Source organism: Spermophilus citellus (genome assembly GCF_964194105.1).
Source record: "Spermophilus citellus genome assembly, chromosome: 10".
Taxonomy (NCBI): domain Eukaryota; kingdom Metazoa; phylum Chordata; class Mammalia; order Rodentia; family Sciuridae; genus Spermophilus; species Spermophilus citellus.
In genome coordinates, this window is record NC_138197.1 from 122967412 (window position 1) to 122985058 (window position 17647).

The 17647-nt window shown below is 39.8% G+C and overlaps 1 protein-coding gene across 1 annotated transcript in view; it reads right to left on the reverse strand.

Annotated features, from left to right (window-relative positions):
* The window catches only part of MTERF2 (mitochondrial transcription termination factor 2), a 666987-nt gene that overhangs the window by 622829 nt on the left and 26511 nt on the right, over window positions 1-17647 (reverse strand). The gene's annotated exons all lie outside the window — the stretch shown is intronic.

A 17647-nucleotide genomic window follows, 5' to 3' on the forward strand; every position in this document is an offset into this window, starting at 1 on the left:
AGAGACTCCACTTCTCTGACTATTCTTTTTTTTTTTTTTTTTTTTTTAAAGAGAGAGTGAGAGAGGGGGGAGAGAGAGAGAGAGAGAGAGAGAGAGAGAGAATTTTTAATATTTATTTTTTAGTTCTCGGCGGACACAACATCTTTGTTGGTATGTGGTGCTGAGGATCGAACCCGGGCCGCACGCATGCGGGGCGAGCGCGCTACCGCTTGAGCCACATCCCCAGCCCTAAATAATGTTATTATATTTTGTATACCTTTATTTTATTTATTTTTATGTGGTGCCGAGGATCGAACCCAGTTCCTCATACGTGCTGAGGGCAAGCGCTCTCTACCACTGAGCCACAACCGCAGCCCCTCTCTGACTATTCTTGATTGAATGCTCATGACTTTAAAATGTTCTCAGTCCTAAAGCAGCGTGCCATTTTTTCCAGAATGTCCAAAAGAAGAGGCAGACTGTTTATTCTCAGATGTTGAATGCCCTTCAGTCTCTGTGCCTTGTGCTGTACAAGGGAAGAGTCCGTGTGAATAGGAAAGGTTTCTTTGCTCTCCACCCAGTGGAACAGTTCTGATTACAGACTGTCTTCAAGTGTGAATGCTCAGAGGCAGCAAAAATCAATTTGATTTATGAGATCCAACCCTAACTTGGTAGAGCTGCAGTCAGTGAATCACTGTCATCTCCTGTGTAACTTACGAAGGTGACGTGAATGTCATTCCAGTTTCAGACACTGGTATGAAGTTGTTGCAACTTGGATTCACCAAAACACCTCTGGAATAGCAGATTGAAGTCTGGATTAACTATTTCTTTGTTTGATTTGGCTTTTAATCCAATATCAAAACAAACCCTAGATTATTCAAAGTTAATGAGAGCAATAAAAAGTAATGAGATTTTCAATAATAAATTCCCAACAACAAAAAAGCCCAGAACTAATGGCTTCACTGCTGAGTTTTACCAGAATTGAAGGGGAAGGAACTCTTTACAAACTCACTCTGTGAGGCCAGCAGTACCATAAAAAAAAACTGACAAGGATACATTAAAAAAACTGTAGACCAATATGTCTGACGAACATGGATGCAAAAGCATTCAGAACATTAGGAGACAATTCAAGTGCACATCAAAGTGATTGTCAACATAAAGGTGGTATCATTCCAGGGATGAAGGCTGGTTGAACATATGTAAATCATTAAAAGGAATACATTACATAAATAGAATGCAGGATTAAAAATCATATCAATAGATGTAGAAAAAGCATTTCATAAAACTCAGCAAGCCTTGTGATAAGACCCTGAACAAATTAGATATGGAAAGATCGTACCTCAATGTAATAAAGGCAGCATTTGACAGGCTCCCAGCCAACAGCATATTGAAGGGGGGGGGGGCGGGTGCAGAGTCTGTTTCCTCTAAGAACAAGATAAGGGTGTCTACTCTCACCACTCTGAATACAGTACGAGAACTAGGCAAGTGGAGGCTATAGATAAGGAGGAAGTCAAATTATCTCTGCTAATGCTAAGATTCCATACACAGAAAAGCCAAAAGACAGAACTGATAAATGAATTTAGTGAAGCAGCAGGATACAAAATCAGTGGTTTTTCTACACACCAAGAAAGCAGTCCCAATCACGGTAGCCACACAGAAATGCCTAAGAATAAACAAAGTGACAGGCCTCTACAGTGAAAACGACAAAACACTGATAAAAGAAATTATAAATATTGTTAAGATGTCCATACTACCTAAAGCAATCAACAGATTGAGTACAATTCGCATCAAAATAGCAATGAAATTCTTCAGAGAACTAGGAAAAAAAACAATCCTAGAATTCATGTGGAAGCACAAAAGACCTCAGGTAGCCAAAGCAATGGGCAGAAAGCAAACTGGAGGCATCCCAATACCCGATTTGAGACACCACAGAGCCACGCTGCCAATAGACCCAGACAGTGGGACAGTAGAGAGAATCCAGAGAGGAACCCTCACATCTCCAGCCAACTGATCTGACAGCCAACAACAATGGAGAAAGTTCAGCCTCTCCAATGAGTGGTGCTTGGAGAACCAATATCCACATGCAGAAAGACAAAACGTGGCCCCACTCTTACCCTATGTGACAGTCAAAACAGATCAAAGACCTCATGTAAGATTTGAAATTAATGCAGGAAAGTGGGAAACACGATATTGGTACAGTGATTTTCTATAGGATTCTAAAAGCAGAGAAAAAATTGGTAATAGGATTTGTCAAACTAAAAAACTGCACAAGAAAGGGAACAGCAAAGAAGCAATCTAAAGAATTTGAAAAAAAATATTTGCCAGCTATTCCTATGGCAGGGTTATATCATGGACATATATACATAAAGAACAAAAAAGCAAATAATCCAGTTTTAAAATGGGCAAATGATTTCTCAAAAGATACATATATGAAAAATGTTCAATATCAGTAGCCATCAGGAAAATGTAAATCAAAACTACAATAAGATACAGTTTCAGCCCAGTTAGAATGGCTGTAATCAAAAAACAACAAATGGTGGTGAGGATGTGGAGAAAAAGTTATTCTTAAAAACAATTGGTGGGATTGTAAATTATTGCAGGTGCTAAGGAAAGCAATGTGGAAGTTCCTCAGAATGCTAAAAGTAAGCTGTGTGCACTGGTGCATGCCTATAATCACAGCAACTCAGGAGGCTGAGGCAGGAGGATCATAAGTTTGAGGCCAGCCACAGCAACTTAGCAAGACCCTATCTCACAAAAAATATGAAAAAAAAGCTCCAAGGTAAAGCATCCTTGGGTTCAATCCCCAATCCAAAAAATAAAAGAGCTAAAAATATGGGCTGAGGTTGTGGCTCAGCGGTAGAGTGTTCGCCTCGCATATGTGAGGCCCTGGGTTCAATCCTCAGCACCACATAAAAATAAATAAGTGAAATAAAGCTATTGTGTCCAACCACAGCTAAAAAATAAATATTAAGGGGCTGGGGATGTGGCTCAAGCGGTAGCGCGCTCGCCTGGCATGCGTGCGGCCCGGGTTCGATCCTCAGCACCACATACAAAGATGTTGTGTCCGCCGATACTAAAAAATAAATATTAAAAAAAAATTCTCTCTCACTCTCTCTTTAAAAATAAATAAATAATAAATATTAAAAAGCTAAAAATAATGATCTAAACCCACTTCTGTGTATATATCCCAAAGAAATGAAATCTGCATACAAAAAAAAAAAAAGCTACATGCCCATTTTTATTATTGCACTATCCACAAAAGCCAAGATTTGGTCTGGATGTAGCTGCCTGTCAACAGAAGAATGGACAAGAAAAATTTTATATATACATGTGTGCACGCACAGTAAAATTCTGTCATTTGCAGCATAACAGATGGAACTGGAGGATATCGTTTTAAGTGAATAAGCAACAGAAATAAAAGTTTTCATGAGGAAACTAAAGGAGAAAAGTTGACCTGAAAGTAGAATAGTGACTATTATGGACCAGGAAATTTCTGGCAGGCAGGAGTGGATATGAGCAATGCACATTGTGTACATGTAAGGAAATACTACAATGAATCTCATTAATATGTACAGTTAATGTGTTAATAAAATAATAAAAATGACATCTAGAGGGGGATAGATCTCTGATCAGTTTAAAATCAGTAGTTTATTTTTTCTCAAAATCTGCTGTGTTCTGTAAATAATAATAGCTTTTGGCCAGGCACAGTGGGGCACAACTGTAACCCTAGATACTCAGGAGGCTGAGAGGGAAGGATCACAAGTTTGAGGCCAGCTAGGCAACTTAGCAAGACCCATCTCAAAAGGGGCTAGGAGGGACTGGGGATGTGCCCAGTGCTTGCCTAACGTGTGAGACACTGGGTTAGATCCTCAGCCACATAAAAATAAATAAAGGTATTATGTCCATCTATAACTAAAAATATGTATTAAAAAGTGGGGTGGTGGTGCTGGGATATAGCTCAGTGGTACAGTGCCCTGGGTTCAATTCCTAGTACCTAAAAGAAAGAAAAAAAAAAAAAACTTTTTAAAAAAATGCATCCTGGGCCTCATGTTCTTAGGAAAAATTAAATACATAAAGAATTTTCAATGTTTCGTGTAGATATGAATCAGCCTAAGTACATGTACAATAAAAATTCACAATATCAAAAATTTTTAGTAGTAAAATAGGATGGACACTTTTCGATTTGAAATCACTAGGCCTGCTGAATGCAAAGCGGGGAGTGTGTTCAGAGCCAAGAGGGTGCTCTGAAGCTACTTGTTAGAGCACATCTGGACATGGGGACCTCGGAGCACTGGCTAGGTGTGCAGTGCAGGCGGTGGGGGAGACCCCCGAGTACACCAGAACAGCAGCAGCACCACACCCCGGGGATTTGAAAGGAGGCTCCGCTACACCATGCAGACTGAGGCGAGAGTTCCTGTCACTTCCTACCATGGGAATGGATTGCACTGAAGTGGGCTAAATCCAAGCCTGAAGAATTGTGGCCTAGAGAGGATGCCTTCCTGGCTGAAAAATGGGGGAAGGAGCATTGTTTTTATCACTGGTGGTGGTTGTGATTGGTTTTTCATCAGGTAGGATATGGAGTGCTTAGGGTCAAGCATATCTGTCAAAGTAAAAAACCAATGTTAATGTTTAAAAAAGCTTTACCCAGCTATAAGCAGCCTCCAGCTAATTATAGCCTAGAATTCAAATTCAGAGTCCAGTTGTTTTAAAAGGTAGAAACACAAACTTACATGAATAGGTGGAGCATTATATAGGTGTAACCATAGGCCTTAATTTTCAGGACAATTCCAACTACATTTTATGAAGCCTTTTTCAATAAGGTGAAATATTAAATGCATGCAGCACTTTGGGTCGGAGGGGATGGGGAGAAAGAGGTCTTTGCAAGAAAACTTAAAGGAAAAAATACAGTCAGCAAATATCCAGTATTTGAGTTTAAAAATGACTTGCTATGGATACTCTCTTCCCTTGGTGTTTGTGGGGTATGCCAGGGGTGCTTAAGTCCCTCCTAGGTATTTCACGTAATCTACACACGTTCTCTCATCCACTTTAAATTATCTCTACATTACTCATAATGCTAATGCAATGTAAATGCTGTGCAAACAGCTGTTACACTGTCTGGTTTAAGGAATAATAACAAAAAAGTCTGCACAAGTTCAGTACAGATGCAGTTTTTTGCTTTCAAATAGTTTCTCCCATGGTGGTTGAATCCATGGAGACGAAACTCACAGATACCCTCATAGTTGGAGGGCCAACTATGTTCGTTCCAGCTGACAGAATTGCTTTAACTGTCCGGCCACTAGGAACAAGCAGGAAGCTGAACAGACTGCAGGCAACATCTATTTGAAGTCACTGGAAAACTTTTAAGGCAGCCAGGATCTGCTGGACGAAAATCCTGGGAGAAGAGGTGAGCAGAGAAGGACCCTTCACACTGAGCTGGTTTTCTTCTCAGGCATTTACCCATTTTTATGTTCTGCAGTGATAAACTTTGGGGCCCGGGGGTGGGGGGTGGATAGAAAATGCATCAGAGCGTTCAGCAGTCTCAATACTGGGGGGGAAAAAATAGTTGAAGTACCCGAGGTAGCACTTAAGGGCTGGAGGAAGGGTCTAAAACACTGCAGGCTCTCCTGGCCGCCCTGAGGCTGCACCTAGAAGGTGAAGGAAGCCAGAGTACAAGAGCCAGCCTGTAAAACCTGAAGCCCATCCTTGAGAAGTTTGATTTTGGGTAGAAGATGGTGGCCCTGCCCTATTTGTGAAGAGATGAGGGCGAATCCTCTCTGGAAGAGGGCAGTTTCATCCGCTCCTTCCACAGTTTTTCACATTCAATCTCCACCATTCCATCAAAAATTACCAGGAGGGCTGGGAATGTAGCTCAAGCAGTAGGGTGCTCGCCTGGCATGCGTGCGGCCCGGGTTCGATCCTCAGCACCGCATACAAACAAAGATGTTGTGTCCGCTGAAAACTAAAAAATAAATATTAAAATTCTCTAAAAAAAATTACCAGGAATATGAAAAAAAATAGGACCAAGAAAGAAACAGACCTACAAGAAATACACACATTGGATTTACACTGGACATTAACTTTGAAATAGCCAGTATTCATCCATCCAAGAAAAGAGAAAGCAAGATTGACTATGTCATCAAAGTACTTTAATTAATCAAATGGGAATTCTACAACTGAAAAACAGTATATTTTATACTTGGGATTGATGACATATTGGCTGAAGAAGTATTCTTTTTTCACACACACAGGAAAAAATACATAAAAAAGCATAAGACACCTGGGCATAGTGGTGCACACCTGTAATCCCAGTGGCTCAGAAGGCAGAGATAGGAGGATCATGAGTTCAAAGCCAGCCCCAGCAAAAGGGAAGCACTAAGCAACTCAGTGAGACCTGTCTCTAAATAAAATCCAAAATAGGGCTGGGGATGGGGCTCAGGGGTCATGTGCCCCTGAGTTCAGTGCCTGGTACCAAAAAAAAAAAAAAAAAAAAAAAAAGCATATAGCAGACAGTACGAAAGTCTAACATGTAATTGCAATCTGAGAGTGGGATGAGGAAGAGCTACATTCAGAGAGCTTATGACTAAGAATTTTTCCAAAGTGACAAAAAAATTTGAAGCAATAGGTGTGAAGAAAGATGAAAACATCATTGGTCATGAGGAAAATGCTCATCAAAACCAAAATGAGATGCTTCTTCTCACTAGCCAGAAAGGCTACACTTAAAAAATCATGGAGCAGGTGTTGGTGAGGATGTGGGAAAACTGGAATCTTTATTACTAGTAGAAATGTAAAGTGAGCGGCCACTTTGGAGAAGTTCAGCACTTTCTTAAAAAGTTGAGCATAAATTTACCATATGAACCTACAATTCCACTCCTAGGTGCACACTCCAGAAAAAAAACATGTCCATACAAACATGTATACAAATGTTAAAAGCTAAAAAGTGGAAACAATCCCAACATCCATCAATGGATTTCTGTTCTGATAAAAAGGAATGAAGTCATCTAACTGCAGCGCTGATGAAAACTTCAAGAATGCTCAAGTGGGCTGGGGATGTGGCTCAAGCGGTAGCGCGCTCGCCTGGCATGCGTGCGGCCCGGGTTCGATCCTCAGCACCACATACCAACAAAGATGTGTCCGCTGAGAACTAAACAATAAAAATATTAAAAATTCTCTCTCTCTCTCTCCCCCCTCTCTCACTCTCTCTAAAAAAAAAAAAAAAAAAAAAAAAAAAAGAATGCTCAAGTAACTGGCCACAAGAGGCCACACGTTCTATGATTCCACTTAGATGACATTTTCACAGAAGACAAATCTATAGATCTGGAGTATCGATTTCCTGGAACTGGGGTAAGATGAAGGAATGACTGCAAATGGGCACAAGGGATCAGGGATAGCAGGAGTAAATAGGTCAGTGGTGATGGTTACGTGACTCAGTATACTAGAGACCACTGAACTTTGCACTTAAAGTGGGTGAATCCCAATAAATCTGATTTTTAAAAGATTAAGACATTTTTAAAACACAAAACCTACACTAAACTTAGAATGAAAATGATTCCAGATAACAACATGGAAACATAAGAAGGAAAAATTATCAATCTGGTTAATTTAAATGAACATCACTATAAAAAATAATAATGTGTAGGGCTTAAAATGTTTGTAAAACTAAAATGCCTAACAACATAAAAGGGTGAAAGGAGATGAAGTTAAGGTATTTTAAGATGGGTTAGAGTCTTATCACCACATATAAATAAATAATCGTCCATTGACAATTTTAAAAATATTTTTAAAAATGTGTTGATAATACACTTGATAAGATGTTGTGATCTCTAAGCTAACCACTCAAAGGTTACTGAACAAACATAACAAGCCATAGGCAAGGAAAGTGAGTAAGAAATGCTTAACTAATCCAAAGCAGACAAGTAGAGGGAAATACATACAAAATGGGTAGAATGAGTGGATGGAAGATTGAAGCCCAATTCATAATTATATGTAAATTAAGTAAAGTGAAAGGCAGATTATTCAGATATATAAAAACAAATATAACTACATGGTGCTCACAAAAGCCATAACTTAAGAATCAGGACAGGGCTGGGGATGTGGCTCAAGCGGTAGCGCGCTCGCCTGGCATGCGTGCGGCCCGGGTTCGATCCTCAGCACCACATGCCAACAAAGATGTTGTGTCCGCTGAGAACTAAAGAATAAATATTGGAAATTCTCTCTCTTTCTCTCTCTCCTCTCTCACTCTCTCTTAAAAAAAAAAAAAAAAAAAAAAGAATCAGGACACCAAGTTTGAATGTAAGAAAGTAGAAAAATTCATACTATTCAAATCACAAAATTCGGGTGGTATTCTAATATCAAAATAAACTTTAAGGAAAGACATAAAGGTAGTTTCCTTTGTATAATGATAGTAGCTATCAGCCAACATGAAAGATAACATTTTTAAATTTTCAGTATCCAGTAACATTTTCCAAAATAGGGGAAGCAAAACTGACAGAACTGAAGCAAATCTACAATCAGAATGGAAGAGTTAAACATGACTTCCCAGTAACTGATGAAATAAGCAGACAAAACCTCAGCAGAGAAGCCTAAACAACATGATTTACAAGTTGATCTAACTGTGATTCATAGAAGACTACCCCAAAATAACAATATACATTCTCTCCAAGGAAACACAGAACATCTTCTAAAATTGACCACATGCAGGACCATAAATCAAGTATCAACAAACTTTTAAGAATAAAAATTATTCAAACTGTGTTCTCTGTCCTGACAATAAGCTAGAAATCAGTTTGAAAATAACTAGAAAATTCCTAAGTATTTGGAAATATGTGATTCATTTCTTAAAAATCCATGGGTCAAGGGAGAGGCACAACAGAAATTAGAAAATATTTTAATTGAATGACAATGAAAGTATGACATATCAAATCTTGTAGGATGTAACTAAAACTGTATTCAGATTTTTTATAGCTTTAAATGCATTTTAGAAAATAAAAACTGAAAATCACTATCCAAGTGAACATCTTACAAACTTACAAAAAGAACAAAAATTAAATCCCAAAAACGTGAACAGAAGGAAATAAGGAGAAATTAATGTCATAGAAAACACACATACAGTATAGGAAGTCAAGGAAAAAAGCCTGATTCTTTAGAATGAATGATCACAAGGGGGTACGAAAGATGGTGGAATGAGATGGACATCATTAGCCTAGGTACATGTGTGACTGCACATGTGGTGTGACAAAAGTTGTGCTGCAACCAAAATGCATTAAATAAATAAATAAATAATTTTAAAAAGAATGATCACAGCAAAAAAGTAACATTAGAAGTAAAATGGAATCATCACTATGGACCCTAAGGACAGAACATACTGTGAACAACTTATATGACTAAATATGAATATGTATAAAAAAATGGACAAATTCCTAGAAAAAACATCTTACCAAAACTGATACAAGAAATAGACAATTTGAACACTGCATGCTTCCTATTCATATCCAACTGCCTATAGACAAGCTAAGTCAGGGATCAGTTATCACAAGCTAAGTTAGTTATCACATCATTGCCTTGGAGTTTCTTACTCCTGGAGCCATAAGACTGACACAATGATGAACCAGAAAACAGTCTGATCCTCAGATTAAAGATGCACAGGTTGAATTCATACCTTCAGCAGTTCTCGAGGGGTCATCTCCCCAAAGACCTTTCACTCTCACCCACCACTCCTACCGCCTCTGACTGCCTCTGACCTGTGACTAGATGAGACTCTCAAATTCCCTGTAACTCCAAAGTCAAATTTGGGGGAATCTATATATTAACAGAATTGCAACAATTTCCCAACAAGCCAGCAAAATCTTGAAGAATATTTGTCAAAACAGATCCTAAGGGTGCAAGACCAGGAAAGCAGACACAATTCAGATTAGGCTAAATTCATCAATGTAGATACTTTTCATTCCAGATGACAGTCTAACACATACACCAGCCATGGGTACCAGCTACAATTCTATGTCCCCTCCTCAATTGTATCTAGACCCTTACTGCCTTAAAACCCAGCCAGTCAGACAACTAGACTAGGATGCCATTTCCTTGAGGATCTGTTTCCTACATTTCCTAAGTCTATTGTTTGTTCAAGATTCTTGTGTTTTGACAACAAAATCTCCCTAGTTAGCTGAAACAAAAGGATTGTATTAGGCAGAATGGATAGCTCACAGCATCTTCCCAGGCTGAAGCAATGAATCCAAGCTGACTCCTAGGAGTGACCTCCAATTCCATATCACAAAGGTGAGCATGCAAGGTGCAGCAGGGTCAGGAGGCTGCAGGCCACACTGGAAAGGCTCCATCCACCATAACCACCAGCTCTAAAAGTAAAAATACACCACCCCAGTCCTATAACAAACTGGCATAGTAGATGCCTCAGACCCTGCTTCTCTCTCCCATGTAATTTAGTTTCAAATCAGTCTTATACAAGTTCATTAGAGGTATTTTTCTTTCTTTTTCTTTCTTTTTTCTTTTTTTTTTTTTTTTTGGAACTGGGAGTCAAACCCAGGGCTTTGTGAATGAGATGCTTTGCTACTGAGCTACATCCTAGCCTTAAAGGTATTTTTAATTCTGTTTGGAATCTTATCCATAAAGGAACCTCAGAGTTTTTTAAAAAATATTTTTAGTTGTAGATGGACACAACACCTTTATTTATTTATCTATTAGGTGGTGCTGGGGATTGAACTCAGGGGCACTCAACCACTGAGCCACATCCCTAGCCCTATTTTATTTTTTAAAATTTTTTTTAATATTTATTTTTTGGCAGACACAACGTTTGTTTGTATGTGGTGCTGAGGATCGAACCCAGGCTGCACGCATACCAGGCGAGTGCACTACCGCTTGAGCCACATCCCAAGCCCCTAGCCCTATTTTATATTTTATTTAGAGACAGGGTCTCACTGAGTTGCTTAGTGCCTCACTTTTGCTGAGGCTGGCTTTAAACTCACGATCCTCCTGTCTCAGCCTCCTGAGACGCTGGGATTACAGGCGTATGCTACCATGCCCGGCTATTTATTTACTTTTATGTGGTGCTGGGGTAGAACCCAGTACCTCACACATGATAGGCAAGTGCACTACCACTGAGCCACAACCCCAGCCCCTCAGAGTTTTTAACTTTCTCATCTCTACAGTATAAAAATCAAAATGAAACGAAAGAAAAGTTACCTTAGTCCATTTCTGTTGCTATAACTGAACATCACATTCTTAGCAATTAGTAAAGAATAAGTTTGTTCAGCTCACAGTTCTGAAGACTGGGAAGTTCTGGTGGCCACATGTGGGGAAGTCCTCTGTAATCCCAAGGCAAGGCAGGGAATCACGTGGCATTCTAAATCAGGTGTCTCCTCTTCTTACAAAGCCATAATCCCACTGAATCAGAGCCCCACCATGAGAGCCTCCTTTAACCTTAATTACCTCCCAAAAGGCCCACCTCCAAATATCAGAGTCAGACTAAGTTTCCTCCCTTTTCACACTTCACAGTAGGGATTAAATTTCATTAATTAGTTTTGGTGGGAACATTCCACACAGCAAAACAGGACTGACTTCTACAGAGCCCTCTGTACAGTTTGTGTTAATACAGACTTAGGGATAGACGATAATCAGGTGACATGCTCCTCCACTTAATGTGTCTTTTTGGTATTTCTATATTAGCACATACAGATTTACTTCGTTCATCTGTCAGCATTGTATTGCTTAGTAAGGATAACTTAACATTTCCTTTAGGAGAACACTTAGGGGTTTTGTTGTTTTTTGTGTTTGTTGTTGTTCTTTTTTCCATTTTCACTGCTACAAATACTGGCATAGCCTCATCATACACCCATAAGAAAGGCTGACGATACTGTACATACCTTTTTTGCATGAGTATTTCCACAAGATAAATTTCTAGAAGATAACTGAATCAAAATGTATAGTTTTTTATACTTATTTATATTGCCAAATTGCCTTCTAAAAGAGCTTTTAGCAATTAACATCCCCAAAGTATTCTTTTTCTCAAATCCAGGTTAAGAATGGATGGTACTGATCATATACATCTTTACCACTTTATAAGCAAAGTCAATATAACTGCACTTTATTTTATTTATTTATATGAGGTGCTGAGAATCTAACTCAGTGCCTTACACATGCCAGGCAAGTGCACTACAGACGAGCCACAAACCTAGCCCTGTATTTTTTTTTATCTGTTAAATATTTTGCTAATTGTTTTGTGCTTTTAAAAATTGATTTGTGGGGCTGGGATTGTAGCTCAGTGGTACAGAACTTGCCTTGTAGGTGTGGGGCACTGGGTTCGAATCTCAGCATTGCGTATAAATAAAATAAAGGTCCATGGACAACCAAAAAACATATTTAAAATAATGATTTGTAAGTGCATTTTTATCTCTTGCATGTTACTTTTCTCCACTGTGTCATTTGTCTCTTGTGATTGTAAATTCCTATTCTTTATGCCTTCATTTTCAAATAAGCTTATTAAGTTTCATACAAATACCTTTGGGGCTGGGGATACAGCTCAGTTGGTAGAGTGAGTGCTGGCCTCGCAAGCACAAGGCCCTGGATTCAATCTCCAGCACCACCACCAAAAAAGAACCACCCAAAAAAAAAAAAAAAAAAAAAAACTTTGGGATATTGAATGGTGTTGGTGGATTTACAGTTATAGAGAAATGTAAGAATTCCATGCCATTAAATGTGTCCCATTTAGATTCATAAGACAACTTTGCATTCTATCCTTTCATATTTTTCAGTGAAGTTTATTCTCTTTTCATAAACTTTGCAGTTGTTGAATTCATTCCTGTCTTATGACTTTAATACTAATGTACATAGGACGTTCTTCATTGTATTTTTTTTTTCAACCAAGAGATTTTATTGGGGGCTGCCCAAAGGGAAGAAAGGGAGAGGCAGAGAGCAGAGAGAGGAGAGGAGGAGGGCAGAGAGGAGAGAGGAGGAGGGCAGAGAGGAGAGAGGAAGAGGGCAGAGAGGAGAGAGGAAGAGGGCAGAGAGGAAGAGGAAGAGGGCAGGCTTCTTTGTATTTTGAAGTTGGCTATTCCTAATATAGAAGAGCTATTGAAATTTTTATGCTTTCTTTATACTGGGCACCTTATTAAACTCTCTCAGTTCTTAGTTTTCAATTAATTTTATTGATACATAATAATTTGTCTGCAAAAGGGGCTAGTTTAAATGCCTTATTTCATGGAATACAGTCTCTGGGACAATGAGGAAGGACAGCTACGAGAGGACCACAATGTCATGTCCCTTTTATGAAATGTCTAACAGTTCCCCACTTCATGCAGTTTGCTCTTTCTGATAAAACCTTAACCAATCATCCTGCTCTTCCTTCTGTATAAAAAAAATATCACTCATTCTTTGGCTACTTGCATTCATCCGTCAAAGTTCAGCTTAAATGTCACTCCGAGTAGCTTCCTCTCATCCTTCAACCTATGTAGATTTCCATGCTATGCATTCCACACTTATGTTTTATAATACTTAATAGTCTCCCTCATTAGACTTAATGATTGTGATTTCTGTTTTATGTCATAAAATTCAGCTAAATGGGATGCCTCACCACTTGGAATTTTCACAATGTCTGTTCCCAACATTCAGTCTCTAAATTTCTCAAGTATACTTATCAATCAGAATTTGAATCATCATTATAAACTACCAAAATAAGTACAAAGTCATCCAAGTTAAGTGACTTTCCCACAGTCACACTAATAACTGGTGTAATTTGTGGGGGAAGCAATAGGATGCAGAAGTAGGACTGACTGATTCCACTCCTAGACCTTAATAGCTGGATCAACTTCTGTGATTCTCTGTGGCTCTATAAAACAAGAATATTAAAACCTACTTTATGAGGTTGTTATTTTGAAAATATTTAGACACTGTAGGATTATATACTGGAGTTATCTTCCTTTATAATAGATGCTTGGAACTGAATTTTCTGGTCACCACCACTATTTCTTACATATTATCACCCACTTCAACCCCTTTAATAAGTCTAACATATTCCTTTACTAACGAAAACAAATACTTGCTGAATGAGTGGACTTCCCTGCTTTTCTCTTGCCATGAAACACACTATTTGCATGATGAGAATTCCAGATGCACTTCTGAATAATTCATACTTCATAGCGAAGTGTCAGCTGTTGCTAACCAACTGGAAGCAAAGTCCCACAGAGGTGTTCTTTGCTTATGAAAAATGTATTTCACAACCCCAGTGCACATATGCGACTAGTGCAGGGAACAGTGTGATGCACCCTGGAAGAGATGTCAGAACAAAAGCAGAGTCAAAACATTTTGCTGCTCCGTGTAGATTAACATGGAAGAACCCCTGAAGAAATACATATTTTTAAAAGTACTCCCGGACTGCAGGAAACTAATTTTTCTGAACTTCATTTCCAACATCTAGAAAACTGCATAAGCCTACTTTTATAATGCTCTGTGAGGACTAAATGATAAAAATGGACTACATCTACAGGCAAATGTGTCACAAATGCTAGCTAAGAGGAACTAAAATTATTATTGAATGACAGATCATTCAAGACCTAAGTTTTCCCAACGTAAATACCTTTTGCCCTAAATGATTCTCTCCCCCTATTCTGGCCATAAATTTATCTTGATGTTTGTCCTATCCCAAGATTTGTTTCCAGCCTAAACATCAGCAAGCATATAGCAGAGTACAAAGGTGAGTTTGGAAGTGAGAAGGTAGGCTGCAGAGCAGAAAACACAAAGAACAAAGCATGCTTCCTGTGACATTTAGACAGGCTGTGTCTAAATGGCATAGTTCAGATCTTGATTAAAGAATCATAGCCTAGTGCGTCAGTCAGCTTTCCTTACTAGAACCTGAGACCATCAACCTGTAAGCAGGAAAAATTTATTCTGGCTCATGGTTTCAGAGATTTCAGTCCTTGGTTGTTGGCTCCATTGCTTTTGGACCTGTGGCAAAGATGGCAGGGAACACAAGGTCAAGCAAAGTTAGGAAGAAGAGGAAGAGAAGGGGCCGGGGTCCCAACATTCCCTTCTAGGGCGCTCCCTGCAATGATCTAACTTCCTTTCACCAGGCTCCACACATCTCCCAATAATGTCATCAGCCTTTAACACACAAGCCTCTGAGGGACATTTAAGATTCAAACCATAATACCTAGATATATGCTTTGGTGAGATCCCAATTCCAAACAAGCTACTACCGGACAATCAGTAAAACTCCGTGGGGGCAGGGGTTGTGGCTCAGTGGTACAGACACCAAGTTCAATTCTCAGTACCATATAGAAAAACGAAGTTTAAAAATGTAGGTTCATTTGGGGTTGGGGTTGTAGCTCAGTGGTACAGCACTCACCTCGCACGTGCGAGGCGCTGGGTTCAATCCTCAGCATCACATAAAAATAAATAAAATAAAGGTATTGTATACACCTACAACTAAAAAAAAAAAAATCATGAAAAAGAGAGTATGTTCAGGCTGGGGACATAGCTCAGTTGGTAGAGTGCTGGCTTTGCATGCACAAGGCCCTAGGATAGATCTCCAGCAACACACACACACACACACACACACACTCTCTCTCTCTCTCTCAAACGTGTTCATTTAAAAAATAAGCTCAGGGGCTGGGGTTGTGGCCCGGTGGTAGAGTGCTTGTCAGACACGTGCAAGGCCCTGGGTTCAATCCTCAGTACCACATAAAAAAATAAAATAAAATACAGGTATTGTGTTCAACTACTCCTATAAAAAAAAAATGAATGTTTAAATAAATAAAATTTTAAAATAAGCTCAGTGGTTAGACAGACTGAGTCTAGGCTCTGCCTCTTACTAACTGTAACTCTGGGCCAATTTCTTAACCTCTCTGTGTTTCAGTTGCTTCTGTAAATTAGGGATAGTCCCAGATCATCTTTGCAGAGTGTGTTATTTATAAAGCATTAGAACAATGCCTACCACAAATAAACACTATAACTAATTTAAAACGATTTAAAAAATGGCTGATTTGGTAAACCCAGCATTCTGTTTAGTCCTGTACTCCCAATGTGTGATCTGGTTTTCCAAACACTCCTCCTCCTCTCCCCAGAGCCAGCCTTCTCTTACCACACCCACGAGCAGTCTCACCTTGGCTGCCTTTCCTTGCTCACCTTCGGTTCTTGGGGTGCCTTTTTCACTCCTGCTCCTGGATCTTAAAACTACTTTGCACCTACAACAATGGGCAACACGATGACATTCCTGTCACAGAACAGGCTGGTCCTGCTACAATGGAGCTGAAAATTCCTACTCCCTGGCAACGTCATCGGTGTCATAACCTCACAGAAGGACATGTTGCTCGTTTGTGGTGATGCTGGTGAGCACACCTATTGCACTGCCAGTTGTATTACAGCACACACACTTATGGACGATACACAGTACATGATGACTAATGACTTCGACTGGTTTTGTATTTACTGTGCTTTTTACTAGTTTAAGTACTCCCTTTGTTGTTTTTTTTGTTTGTTTGTTATAAACCATGCTGCAACAGCCTCATACATCAAGGTTTTATTCCCCTGATCACATCAAGAGGCCACATGCAGTGACTGACCTATGCCATCTAGGTTTAAGTATACCCTAGGATGTTCACACACCATCAATCCACTGACAACGCATTGCATGGCGTGTGTCCCCATCAACAGGTGAAATGTGACTAATAACACTGCTAGAGCCTGCCCCGCCTGAGAAATCATCTGTATCTTGCCTGACTCCACAGAAAACCCCAGGGGGCTACTTCAGAACCACCTGCAGAGCCCAGCTGGGGCCCACTGGACCCCGATATGCTTTATTTCCTTCAGTGATCCAGATGGGAACCCAGATGCTGGAGGCACTGCGAGATCTCAAGGACCACAGGGAAGGGGCAGAACGCTGGTTATTTCTCCTTTCCCCCTGAAGTGCCTTTAACAGACAGCACTTAAATGGTTTCTGAAAAGAAAGCTGTGCTTTGTCTGAGGTTTTAACAGACCTGAGGACTATGATGCCTCAATCGTATTAGGCAAGAAAACCTAAGGAGACTGTTGAGCTAGTCCATCCCTTGGACGACAGAGAAATCTGCTGGTGGAACGCAGACCACAACTAATTGTCACCACCTTTCACGTTGCCCTGCAGCATCTGTAGGCACTACTCTGGAAGCTGCTCCTCTCTACACAATCATTACACAGAGGGCATGTTTGCTTAGACAGGATTTGATTTGCAAGGCTGCCCCAACAAAGTACTTCAGACTGCAGGGCCGGAATGACAGATACCCTCCCACAGTTCTGGGGGCCCTAAGTCCAAGACAAGGTGTCAGAAGGACTGTCTGTGGGCTGTGAAGAAAGGACCTGCCCAGGCCTCTGCTTGGCTTGCAGGTGTGCACCTTCTCCCTCATCTTCACACTATCTATCCTCCGTATGAATCCACCTGCAAACCTTCCTGTCACGAGAACACCAGTCATACTGAATTTGGACCCATCTTAAGGACCTCATTTTAATTATTTCTTTAATCATATCGCAATATGGCCACCTTGTGAGATACTGGAGGTTTCAACATATGAAAGAGGTGAGTGGACAGTGATCATCTGTGTATCTGGAGCCAGGTTGTTCTTCAGTGTGTGCCCCTGGGATGCAGTTCGATTTTCAGATAATGTAAATTCACCTGTGTGAGGTAAAAGCTTCGGCTTGT